The 13,337-nt window shown below is 34.7% G+C and overlaps 1 protein-coding gene across 2 annotated transcripts in view; it reads right to left on the reverse strand.

Moving 5' to 3' along the window:
* The window catches only part of SLC16A7 (solute carrier family 16 member 7), a 184,942-nt gene that overhangs the window by 114,906 nt on the left and 56,699 nt on the right, over positions 1-13,337 (reverse strand). For both annotated transcript variants that reach the window (XM_007111953.3, XM_007111954.3), the window contains exon 2: positions 8,545-8,642. The gene's annotated coding sequence lies outside the window, so the exon portion shown is untranslated. The remainder of the gene's footprint in view (positions 1-8,544; positions 8,643-13,337) is intronic.

Here is a 13,337-nt window from a genome sequence, read left to right on the forward strand (position 1 = left end):
GACTCTCAACCACTGCGCCACCAGGGAAGCCCTCAACTACTTTTATATAAAGCCAAATGACAATAAGACTTAATTCTATGCAAATAAATGATTATTAACTTTATTAAGCAAACAGGCCATTAATTATACCAAGAATGCTGAATTTAAAAAGCTCTCATATGTGTGATTAATATTTTTACTTAGTATTATTACAAAAAGTTCTAAAGTTAAATAAAAAGAGAAATGCAAAGATATATTCTAAGATTGATATGTACAAATTACGTTATCAAGAAAATAACCTGATAACGTAAGATCTAAAAAAAATTAGAATTGGCAGGAGTGTGAACAATACATTTTGTACTTATTTTGTATGATTTTGCTTATTGTTACAATATTAAATTCTTAAGAAATTACTATTCAAAGACAGTGATGTTTATTACATAAACCTTTGAGAAAGAAAAGCCAAATGCAAAACAGACTTGAACACCATGAGCCGGGGGAGAAAATGGCTGAAGGTGACTAACCTTTGCCAAGGTTACAAATTCTCAAAGTAATTCCAAAAATGTGGTAATGTGAGGTTTTTTTTAAAATTCCAGTTTCCAAAATTCTTCAATAATTCGGGGATGAGAGAGAGAGAGAGAGAGAGGAAACGGTCTCAGAGGAAAACCTTGATAAACAGCATGTGTGCTCTTGGAACAGGTTATTAATTCTGCCTTTGAAATATGACAATGAGTTCCTGGCAATGAATTTGTTTATAACATTATTCCCAAGTTCTATGCAGCATTCGCACATTTCCCTTGTGAGATTTTGATGTTTTTCGCATTATGACTAAGGAGTGAAAACTGAGTTCGTGGGGAAAACCCAAGTTTTTCATCTGAGTAAAAATTGCAAGAAATTCTGCAAGGCGGAAAGCTCAGATATAGATATTTGGGTGAGGAAAAGCAGTGAACTAGTCAAAAGACTAATCAAACACCTCACAAACACAATGGGAATCTTTTAATGGATTGCTTTTCTCATTTGGATAAATGTTTTTTCCTATTCTTTTCCTGGAAAGAGTACTCTAATCTTAACATTCATTTAGCATAATTGACTGTGATCCCATTATTTTCTGAATTCTAGAATTATAATGGAGTTTGAAATCAGCATATAATAGAAGAAAACAACCCAAATTTATTGAGTTAATTATCCTTTGGAGTTATAATGTAAAAAGAAATCCTTTTTTTTTTAACCTTGATAAGCATAAAAGGAAAATAAGTCTTTAGTTAAATTTGCTTGCATAAAATAATTCCTTTATGGTTTCAAAATACCACAGGAAAATATAATGGGATCAAAGAGGTCCTAAACGTATAATATAGAGGTATTCTACCATTTCAACAGATTTCCCTCTTTTTGCTGATGACAGTGGCTCACTAATAGAACAGAATTATTGGAAGCATGATTTGAGTATAGGGAACATTTAAGACCCTTCCTTCTTTGACTGTTACCCAATTAATAGATCTTACTATATTCAGCCAATACAGGAAACACATTCAGAGAGAGAGTACTTTGGAAATACCCTTCTAGCTCAGAACCTCTGACTCCTCTTAGCTCCCTGCCATTGCCCTCAGCGTGCACATGGCCTCACAGCTTTCTAGTAAACGCAGCAGCATCTGCCAGTGACTCAGCTCAAAGTCAGAGTCACCAATACTGTCTCCCCTCCTCAAACATCAAATCAGATTACCAATCCTGGTAGAGTCTACTTCCACAAGGACTCAAATCCATCTCCTTCCCTTCTTTCCCACAGGTACCATTTTATTTCAATAAATTTGGTAGCTTTCCAATTGTTATACCAGCATCTGATTTCTCTACTTGAGTAAAGCCTCAGTATCTTTGCCTAAATTGGACAGTTAGTACAAGTTCAGACCATGGCACAGTGGTCAATAACTCCTCACTGCTGCTTTCCAACCCTCATACCCCACAGCTATCTTTGTGCACACATACACACACACACACACACACACACACACACACACACACACACATACCTGGGGGATATGTTATAAGATAATATGATCAAGTGTGTAGTTTCCATCTATTACTATAGTCAGTAATACTAACATTGGAGTTTTAATGTGCTTTGCCTTTTCACTGCCATTAGTAAATTAGAAGCCATTATTTCTCCTGGTTTTAAAAAAAATTCTACAAAGGCATTAGACATTAATATAAGATATGAGTAAATAGAGCTTAAGGCAACATTACATCTACTGGCCCAGTCACATCTCACCGGGTATGAGATTTTTCCACACCTCAAAATAAGTTTATATCCTTAGTAAAAGTTAACAAAAACTTTTAGACGTGTTAAACTTACTTTAAATGAAAGTATAAAATCTTCAATTGTTGTTACCATGACATATAAATTTAAAAAGTAGAATGGCTATTTTCAAAAAGACCAGAGATAACAAATGCTGGAAAAAGGGAGTCCTCGCACACTGTTGGTGGAAATGTAAATCCGTGTAGCCGCTATGGAGAACAATATGGAGGTTCCTCAAAAAATTAGAAATAGAACTACTGTATGATACAGCAGTCCCACCTCTAGGTGTACATCCCGAGAATATGAAATTACTATCTGGAAGAGATATCTGCACACCCAAGTTCACTGCAGCATTATTCAAACCAGCCAAGATGTAGAAGTGAATGGATAAAGAAAATGTGGTATAGATATTATACGTGTACATTAGATACTATTCAGCCGTAAAAAAGACTGAAATTCTGCCTTTTGTGACAACATAGATGGACCTTGAAGGCAATATGCTAAGTGAAATAAGTCAGACAGATAAAGACAAATACAGTGTGATGTCACATATATGTGGAATCAAACTCACAGAAACAGATAGTAGGATGGCGGTTGCCAGGGGCTGAGGGCTAGGGAAAATGAGGAGACGGTGGTCAAAGAGTACAAACTTTCAGTTATAAGATGAATAAGGTTTGGTGAATAAGTACAGCATGGTGACTATAGTTAAGAATACCATATTGTATTCTTGAAAGTTGCTGGGCGAGTAGAGCTTTAATGTTCTCACCATATCAACAACAAAATGACAATTATGTGAGGTGGTAGATGTGTTAACTAACCTTATTATGACAATAATTTCACAATATATATGTGTATCAAATCATTACAGTGTACACCTTAAACTTACACAATGTTTTAGGTCAATTAGTACATCTCAGTAGAGCTGGAAAAAAAGAAAAGTAATGTGAAGTCATATGACAAAGGTAAAGTTCATAGGCGTCACCACCACACCCTAGGGCTTGATGAAAATCCTATGGCTTCAATTATTTTATTTGTCTCTGGTTTCCCTGCGTGGGCTCGACTCTCTTGGTGTCCTCCTCAGCAACAGACAGAGCACATGGACCTTCTTTGCCTTTGTTTGGCCCTGTGATGAGACCCAGCCTACTCATTAGGCTTCCTCCCCCTGGGGAACCAGCTATTTCCTACTGTGGTGGACAGCATAACTCCTTGCTGTCCTTCTTCACCCTATTCTAGAGGATTCTTTTTTAAAAAAGTATTTGATTTAGTGTTAGAAAACTTAGGTTCAGACCTACACTTGACTTCTGACCTTGAACAAAGTACCTAACCCCTCTGAGTCTCAGGCTTCTCACCTACCTACTGGCTTCATGTTTCCTTACCGAGACACTTCTGGTAAAAAAACACTTCAGTCTGTTCCACATCTGATTGCTGAATTTGGAAAAAGAAAACAAACAAACAAACTATGCAAGCTTAGGACAGACATTTCTGGGCACTCTCTTTTCCCTATGTGCCTTCCTACAGAGGAACTGCATTCTGGTCTGGTTTATACCATGTATATACTAGGGCAGGCTGTGCTCCTACAAAGGGAAAGCCTAAATTTTGGAGAAAAGTTCAATTAGAAACTCCATTTGACCACATAGCCAAGCCACATTCTCCAGGTTAGCATCAATTTTAATAATTAAATGAATGAGTCAAAGGGATAGCCCAATCTATTTTTCCCTTGTGTTAATTAATCAATTTAACCAACGTTTAGGAAGCAGTTAGCATACAAAAGGTATTATGTTATGAATAGTAGGAATGCCAAGATAAATAAAACAGGTTCTCTTTTCTCAAATAGTCACTCTTCCATGATGGAAAATAGATTCATACACACTTAACAAGGCCTAATTATTAAACCTAAAATAGAGATATAAAGTATTATGAGAGTTGTCATATACTGTAGAATCTTGTGTGATTTAACTCATCTCTACATATACATTCGCATATTATAGATAAGAACCATAATCATAAAATTATCTGCTCAGGGCATCTGCCATAACATCATAAAGCTGTTAAGCAATGTTAGGATTTGATTATCAGAATTTAATATCTTAGAAATATTCCCTGTATCTGAAACCAATGTACACATTATTAACCACATTTTTCATGGATACATTAGCAAAGGTGAGTGATTTACTCTTAACAGGAATTCTCAATTCATTATTTCTGGAGTATAACGTGAATGATGAAGACTAAATATTTAATTTAAAAATTGGGTTAAAGAGACGGCCAAAAATATATGCCAATTCAGCCTGAATATTTGCTCTCAGCATTAACATCAACCCCCAGAATCCACAGTCTATGTAAAAGAAATGAGGACACAGTGAGTGAGTAAGTGGCATTAGTTTTAATGGGAGAATACTGTGGAGTGTGCTCAGCTTACCTCCCTACTGATTGCTTGATGTGATTTCAAGGTAGAAAGGCATATAGAGGTAAAGAAGACATGACAAGGTATTTGGTATGTAATTTTCTTGAAACCTTCCACTGACTCATTCCAGTGACTTCTTTTATTCAAATAATTTCTTTTTTTCTGCTACCCTTCTGTCAAATCTCAGATTAAAATTAAAGCAGAGTTAAGAAAGAGTGATATCCTTTGTATGTTCAGTGTTCAAAAGTTTCTGAGGTCACACAAAGATCTATATATTTCCACATAGTTAAGTGCCTTGGGGAAAGCCCCTCCCAATTTTCTGTGATTTTTAACTATATGCAGGCAAATGAGATGCCAATTAGTGAAGTGTAGGAGGAGTGAGGCTGTTAGAAGTTGAAGAAACAGACTAAAGGACACCACAAAGAAAGCGTAGGAGGAGTGAGGCTGTAAATTAGAAGTTGAAGAAACAGACTAAAGGACACCACAAAGATGCCAAATAAATTTGAGGGAAAATAGAAATAACATTTAATTAAAAGCACACAATGTGATTATTGGTGTGTTTTTAAACCACATATTCAATAGGTCTGTGATATAGTTTTTAAGTATCCAATTACCAGAGAAAACCTAGGGAGTCAGAAAACAGGCAGAGACAAGCTATTCCATAAGGACAATGCATGATTAAAAACTATGTAAGAAATCATGGCATGCTGCTACTGGCCTCCGTGTGTAGGGCGGTAGATGGAATAAACAGATCCTGCATCCCTGCCTAACTGTACTACTAGAATTGATGCTATTTCAGGGATCATCAGTTCTTCCCCACTGTCTTGGGAAAGCCTTGAACAGACATCATTTATCTGTTGACATTGGGAGGTGTGTAACATATGTTGGCTGAATTAATTAATATATTGTACCTTGCAATATAGCTACTGTGCCCACAGTCTAAAAAGTTAATCAAATATATGCTCCTACCAGGCCTTTAGAAGATCCACCACACCACTGCCAGACACAGTGAATGAAGTAGCAATTTCTATTCATTCAGTTCAGAGGCTCCTCTCTTCATAGAATGTCTGAAAATTCAGACTAGGTTTTTCTCACTTGCAAAGTATTTTTTTAAAAATCTAAGACCCTTTTTTACAGGGTGCTGCATACTTTTCCTAGTACCAAGAAATCTGCATGCTTAAACAGTGACATCAAAACAAACCTAAAGACTCACAATAGAGTCTAAAATAGAAAGACAAATGACGTGAATTATTATAGAATATGCAAAATTTGCCCCATCTACATGTTTGTGATAATGAGAGCAGACAAGGAAGGGAGTTATTTAAAAGTAAAAGGTTTTAATCTATTTTATAATAATGATAAATGGAGTATATAACTTTTAAAAATTGTGAATCACTATTTTGTACATTTAAACTTATATATTATACATCAACTATACCTCAATTAAAAAAAGAAAAAAGAAAAGTAAAATATATGTTATTTTTAAATATATTAAATGTTATCAAATATATATAATTTTTTTTAATTATGTTAGATAGTAAATTATGAAATTGACAGAATTTAGTTTCATTAAAATGCTTCTACCCCAAAAGCATTCCCCCCAAGATTTTGGACACTCTCCTGTCTCTCCATGAAAACAAAGACTGTGACTCTAGAGAATACAGTATTTGAGGAATAAAAGTAATAATAATAACAATAGCTAATATTTATATAGCTCCTACTATGTGCCAAATACTGTTCTAAGTACATAACATAAATTAACACAGTTCATTCTCACAGCAGCCCTATGAAAAAGATGCTTTTTACTGTCTTTGCTTCACAGGTGAAAAGTCGAATGCTCTGGCAGATCGTAATTACACGCATACCTCAGCAATATTGCAGATTCAGTTCCAGACCACCATAATAAAGCGAATATTAAAATAAAGCAAGTTACATAAATTTTTTGCTGTCCTAGCACACTTAAAAGTTACGTTTACACTATACTGTAGTCCATTAAGTGTGCAATAATAGCATTATGTCTTAAAAAATGTACATCCCTTAATTAAAAACTACTTCATTGCTAAAAAATTCTGATCATCATCTGAGCCTTTAGTGAGTTGTAATCCGTATTGCTGGTGAAGAGTTTGAAATATTACAAAAACTACCAATATGTGACACAGAGTTACAAAGTGAGCAAATGCTGTTGGAAAAATGGTGCCTAGGCTTGCTTGATGCAGGGTTGCCACAAATCTTCAATTTGAAAAAAAATGCAATATCTGGGAATCTCAATAAAGTAAAATGCAGTAAAACGAAGTATGCCTGCAGTAAGAATCAGAGCCAGGATATGAACTCATATACTCAGGATCCATAGTCTGTGCTCTTAACTAATAAGGAATAGGCAAGGACAAGTCAGTTCCCTTAGTAAACCATGTATCCAAAAGGAACCATATGACATATTGCAACCTACTTCAACAGTTATATGCTTAGCATGGGACAAAAAAATGAACACATCAAAGAGGCAAATCCCCCCATGACTGACTTCAGTCACGCTGGCATAAACCACTCTACTCGCAAGCTTTGTCACCTAATCTCACAGTGTCAGGTTGTATTAGCTTCTTATCGCTGCTGTAATAAACTACCACAAATTTACTGGCTTAAAACAATGCAAATTTATTATCTCATAGTTCTGGAGGTCAGAAATCTCACTGGGCTAAAATCAGGATGTTAGGGGGAGGCCAAGGGAACAATCTGTTTCCTTGCCTTTTCTAATTCCTAAAAGCCACCCACATTCCTTGACTGTGGCTGCATTCCTCCATCTTCAAAGCACCAACACTGGGCTGAATCCTTTTCATGCTGCTATTTCTCTCATTTCTCAGGCCCCTGGTGATTACATTGGGCCCACACATACAATCCAGGATAATCACAAGGTCATCTGAATAGCAGCCTTACTTCTCCCTTGCCATGCAACATAACATTCACAGGGTGAAGGGATTAGGATGTGGGGAGCCACTATTCTGCCTACCACCTGGACATACGAAGATGTGTTCATGAACGTGAGAATGAAGGCAGAATATAACCATACAGTTGGTCTAGGAACTGTTCTTGACAAACAGGTGATACAACTTTGTAAATTTATCACAATACTCTTAATATAAAGTATGTAGCAATCCAAATGCAAAAAAGGAAATTTGGCCAATTAAATATAGTTTTTGAAAAGAGCATGGACTGGTTATAAGAACATCTGACTTCAAATTCTCTCTGTTACTAGTTATACAGTCTTGAACAAGACACTGACAGTGCTGAGGGTCAGTTTCCTCATCTGCACAGTGGGGATAATAATACCTGACCTTCTTTATACCAGGATTGTTTTGAGGGTCAAATTAGATTAAATCTTTGTGAGTAAAAAGAATATGTATCAATATAAATAAAATATGAATATGAGAACTCCCAACATAAGCATTTTTCAAAATATAGTTATTTTTTAAAGGGTGAAAATGACAAAGATAATAATAAAAGTATATACCTAAAGCCTCCACCTTTATTTTAAAACCTGCATTCGTATTAGTAATAATAACATAATATAATTATTATTATTGAAATTTATCATTTTTATAATATCCTTTCAGTGAAGGAAGTCTGTATATTTAGCTCTATTTTATATACAGAGAAACTGAAGCTTAATCTCTTGACCAAGATCACACAGAATACAGACTCATAGAAGGACTAAAAGCTACAAGTGCTAACTTTAAAATCCATTCTATTTTTGAAAATGGATTTAAACACCAGCCAAGCTAACATTCCCGTTCACATTAAGATCCACCATTTCCACAAGCGGCATGACTTAGAATGACTCAGACAGAAGAAAACGTTATTATACACTGAGGGTACTCACAAAGCAGCTCTATTGGCACAGAGTCCTAGAGTCCTTTGGTTTCCAAGATTCCTGTGTCTAAGGTTTCACAGGAAAGCATCACATCTTAAGAGTGACTCCTAAAAGAAAGAAAGAATAATCACCTAAATATCGAGATGCATAATAAAAAGAAAAATGAAAAAGGTATCCAACTCCATCTCTGAAAGACTTGATAGCATGTAGCTTTCTATTGCACTGGCTGAAATTGCTGTTTGCCTTTTCTAAATCTCCAAGGTTTTATTTCAAGGCCCTCCTTAAATATGGACAGACTGTTTAGTTAAATTACTTCGTATCACCACTAACCCGTCATAACTATGGTGCCGGCCTTTATTTGTGCCTGCCTTTATATTTTTCTGTCCTAAGTCATACTTCCCAAAGTGTAGAGGAATTCCTGTGGAAACGTCAAAGCGATTCACTTCAGCCCAAAGTATCTGGGACTTAAAAACAAACAATAACTTGTCTTTAACTTTTGTGAGACTTTTCTTTCCACTTTTGGTAGGATAATAAATAAATGTGTGTGTATGTGTATGTTTATAAATCAATAACTTGAAATTTTTACATAAATACATTAAGGCTATTTACATTAAATGTATTAATTTGAAAACTGAAGAGAATTTCAGTAAGATTATTAAGCTCTAACAATAAATCAGAAAAATTTGTAAAAGATTGTCAAAATTTGACCATCAATTCTTTGTATGTTCTTTGATTATATAGACCTTAAGACAAGTTTTTGACTTCTCTGTCCGATCCCCTTACCTGGAAAAAAAAGGGGATGTAGTAGTATTTAACTCAGAATCATGACTACTAAATTAAGTCAGTTAATATTTTGTAAAATACTAGCATAGTGTTTGGCAACAAAATAAGAGAAAAAGAAGAATATAATAAGAACTATTATTATTATTAATAGTTGGTACTTGAAACAGTGAAAAATATTAGTTTATGTAGATGAATAAATATTAGATCCTTGCTTATTCCTGACTTGAAAAATATGAGATTTATTTATGTACATAAGTCCTTTTTGTCTTATTATTAACCATTATAATTAATCAACTTTTAGATATGATCCAGAGAAATCAGATTGTTTTAGAGTATGGTGTAGTGCAAAGATTATTGAAATATATTTCACAGGAGCAAAGACTAAGAGGAGAGAACAGAGATAATACAATGTCACTGAAATAGCGCTTGCAACGTTACCTGGTTTGACCAGAGAATTTTGTCATTGTAGTCTAAAACGGAAGGAATTTCAGACTGGCAGTCAATCTGCTTACTGTGGAAGTTCCAAGTCTATAAAAAGCAGACTATGCACATATAACTGTTTCATTTAGTAAATATCTCATGAAAATTTGTCAATTCTATAATATATGTGAAGAACTTCCTGGTAGTGACAACTAAATTTATTTGAATTTGGAATCAATATTAAAATATATTTTACAAAATTACTGGTATTATTACACCACAATAAGGAAAATTTATATAATAAAGTTAACATGTTTAAGGACATAACATCTTACTACACGTAATTTTTTGCTTCAGTGACTACCACTGAAATACACAATTTTGAATTCATTTCACGTGTAGATACGATGATATATTGGTATTATTTGAGTAGTTCACTTTTGTCTGCATAATTACGTTATTTACCTCATGCCCCAAAAGCAATGTCTCTCATATTTTGATTTTCATGTGAGATAAAATAATGTTACTAACATTTGAGAATAATGAGATAAGGAAGTTTTCTTTCTTTCCTTTGTATCTTAACTGTAAACTTATTTTAACAGTTTGAGTTTAGAAATTCCCTGATTTGACTCTAGAACATCAGAGAACCAGAATTATCTTAATTTACAGTATTCTGTGGTGAAAATAGGGCAGCAAAAGTTTTCTCATTTGCTTTATTGTGTACTTTTACTATTATTATTTTTTTAAACAGAAACAGGCCACAGACCTTAAAAGGTACGTGCTTGTGAGCTGATATGTGTAAAAAAAAAAAAAAAGAAAGGACTAATTTGACAGTCATGTGATCATATCCATTAAATAAACACTTTTTCTTTTTTTTAAAGAGATGTAGTTAAAATGAAATAAAATGCTTTCTATTTGTTCTGGCATGCCTTTTGACCTTCTGAGTAAACTTCACCTTGTACAAAAGTTAGTATATGTGACCTTCTGAAACATGCATGGCTAAATCACAGAGAAGTTTGACAAAGGCTTTTACTTATTGAAAAAAACAATTTGTGTTATAGGTCCCTTACTATAAAACCAATACCCAAAACTTAGCGCACTTCTAGAAAAGTCCAGAAGCTAAAAGAAATTCCTTGATCCATTATAGTGAAAATCAACACAAACAAGAAAAGGAAGTAAAAACACCCCCAGGAATCTCTCAGCCCCTGGAAGGTTATATTAATTTCCAATCTCTTATCCAATTATCAGGTAGAAAAAATATAATTTTTAAATTCTGTAATTTCAGAGGCCGTTATTTAGGTGATTTAAATGGCCATACTTTTTAGAAAGAACCAGCCGCTATTTCAGTATTTTAATACTGCATGGTGTCATGAAGTTCTATGTCTGGTGTACAGTCATCTCATAATTAATTAACTTAGGAATTTTTGTTGCAACTAAAATACATTACCCAGGGTTCATGATCTTATTTTTATAAAGGTTCTTATTAAAGGGGCTAAGAAGTGTGATGTAGAGGAGGAAAATATATCATTCATGTTTACACATGGTTGGTTACTACCTACTGAGTGATAAAAATTAAAAATTACATTAGTTAAAATAGGTAAATTTATTGATATATTTGACAAAATGGACAAAAAGCCCTCCAAAAATAAGAAGCTATTTTAGAAAACATAGTAGAGCTAAAAAAATATTTAGTACTATGCAAATCCACATTCAAATTTTCAGAAGAAACAGCAGATAAACCTACTCTCCTAGGAGAGAGTTTTCCCCTTTAACTTAATAGCATCATCCAACCATATTTGGAAATATTCAGTGTTCATTAGGGCTTAAGAAAAAGTTCCTTGAATGAATTATTCATGAATACTTCAATCATAATTCCAAACTTTATGATAGCAGTTAGCATTAGCAATAAAGCAAAAAATAACTGATAACCCACCTACTATTTTCTTTTAATTCTCTTCTCCTTTCCTTTCCTCACAAGCACAGAAAGCATGTTTGTTTTGGAAGCAAATAGCAAACAGTACAAAAGGAGAACTTAAAGTGAGTGATTAATGATAAAGGCAAAAATGTAAAATCACATCAGCTGATAAGGGGCTGACTGACCCAAGGTTGCAGAATGTGAAGGCATTAGGACAAAGCTAAAGAATAAGTCCTTCTTATTCAAAGGGTGATCTTTGAAAGTCACAGGAGGCAGATTCTCCAAAGCCTTGTAATATACAACTACAGAAACACTATCTACAGCTACTGTAAGTAGCCATTTTCATGGCCGACTTCAAGAAATTCTATTGCACTTCTTAATAAGTACTATAACCTAAAATCTGTGAACAAGTACAACAAAGTTACATAATTCAAGGAAATGACTTAAACCATCTTAGAATAAACATAAAGTGAGAAGACAGAAGAACAGAAATTTGTGACTGCAGAACTTTAGCAAAAATATTGATGCACAATTCTTGCTCACGTATCTTTGTTATGGAGATGTAAATCACCAGCCTGATAATTGAGAAGTCAAAAATGAAAGAAAATTGATCAGTATTGAAAACAAATATAATTTCTTTAAGTATTGTATTGAAAATTAACCAGGAAGAAGGTTGAAGCCCAACCACATTGCAAAAGCATGTCTTAATCAGTCTGTGTTGCTGGTGTCACCATACTTTTATGATGCAGGTGGAGGTGGCTAGGAGGGGGCTGGCGTGGGGAAATGTGAAGAAAGAAAAACGTATAGGAGCTCCTATTAGCTGCTGTCTTCCCTACAGCCAAATTTACATTTATCTTTTATTCTGTGAAACAAAGTGTACACCAGACCCTTTAGCAATATTATTGTTACATATGATTAGGGTGGACACATATGATGTGGTGTCCTGAACAAGGTGCTTCCAAGACCTCTAGCTAGATGGAGTGTAAGTGACCAAGGGCACAATCTGCTGAGCTCTGAAACCCATTGCTGGATTTGCACAGAATCCACACTTCCCACAGGCTGCTCCCAGCCTGCACCTGAGCACAGCAGGGACATGAAAGCAGATGGTTCCTGGGATATACGTGACTCCTCTGATGACTGATTTTGCCTGGGGGAGCTTCCACATAGCATTGCCTGATATATGTTGGGTGTTCAATATTTATCTTTGGGGAAAATAAACCATTGTTATTATTGAGTTGTTAAAGCCCAGATTGCTGCATAAACATCAAAAATTAAACTCTGTGTGAAAACTTAGTGTTAAGATGATTTTTCAGCTTCCTAATGCAATTTCAGGACGTTGAAGTACAGCAAATACGTTAGAAAACTACAGAGAGACAGAGTTTTGTTCCATGTAAATATAACCTCTGATAGCTAGAGGTGTCTAAAAGTTAAATGGGCTGCTGCCATCCTCTCAATTACTCTTTGATAATACTAGCATTCCCATTTTATAGAACAGGGAGCACTAGGCTTGGAGAAGCCAAGTTTTCAGGGTTACACAATTTTAGAGGCAGGAGCCAACATTCCAACCTCAATTTTGCTCACTCTTTCCACAACTACCAGAGAGTTAGAAGATATATCTTTCATAAAAAGACCCTGTGACGAAGTGAGAGAGTGGCATGGACATATATACACTACCAAAAGTAAA

Source organism: Physeter macrocephalus, chromosome 6, assembly GCF_002837175.3.
Source record: "Physeter macrocephalus isolate SW-GA chromosome 6, ASM283717v5, whole genome shotgun sequence".
In the NCBI taxonomy this organism is placed as follows: domain Eukaryota; kingdom Metazoa; phylum Chordata; class Mammalia; order Artiodactyla; family Physeteridae; genus Physeter; species Physeter macrocephalus.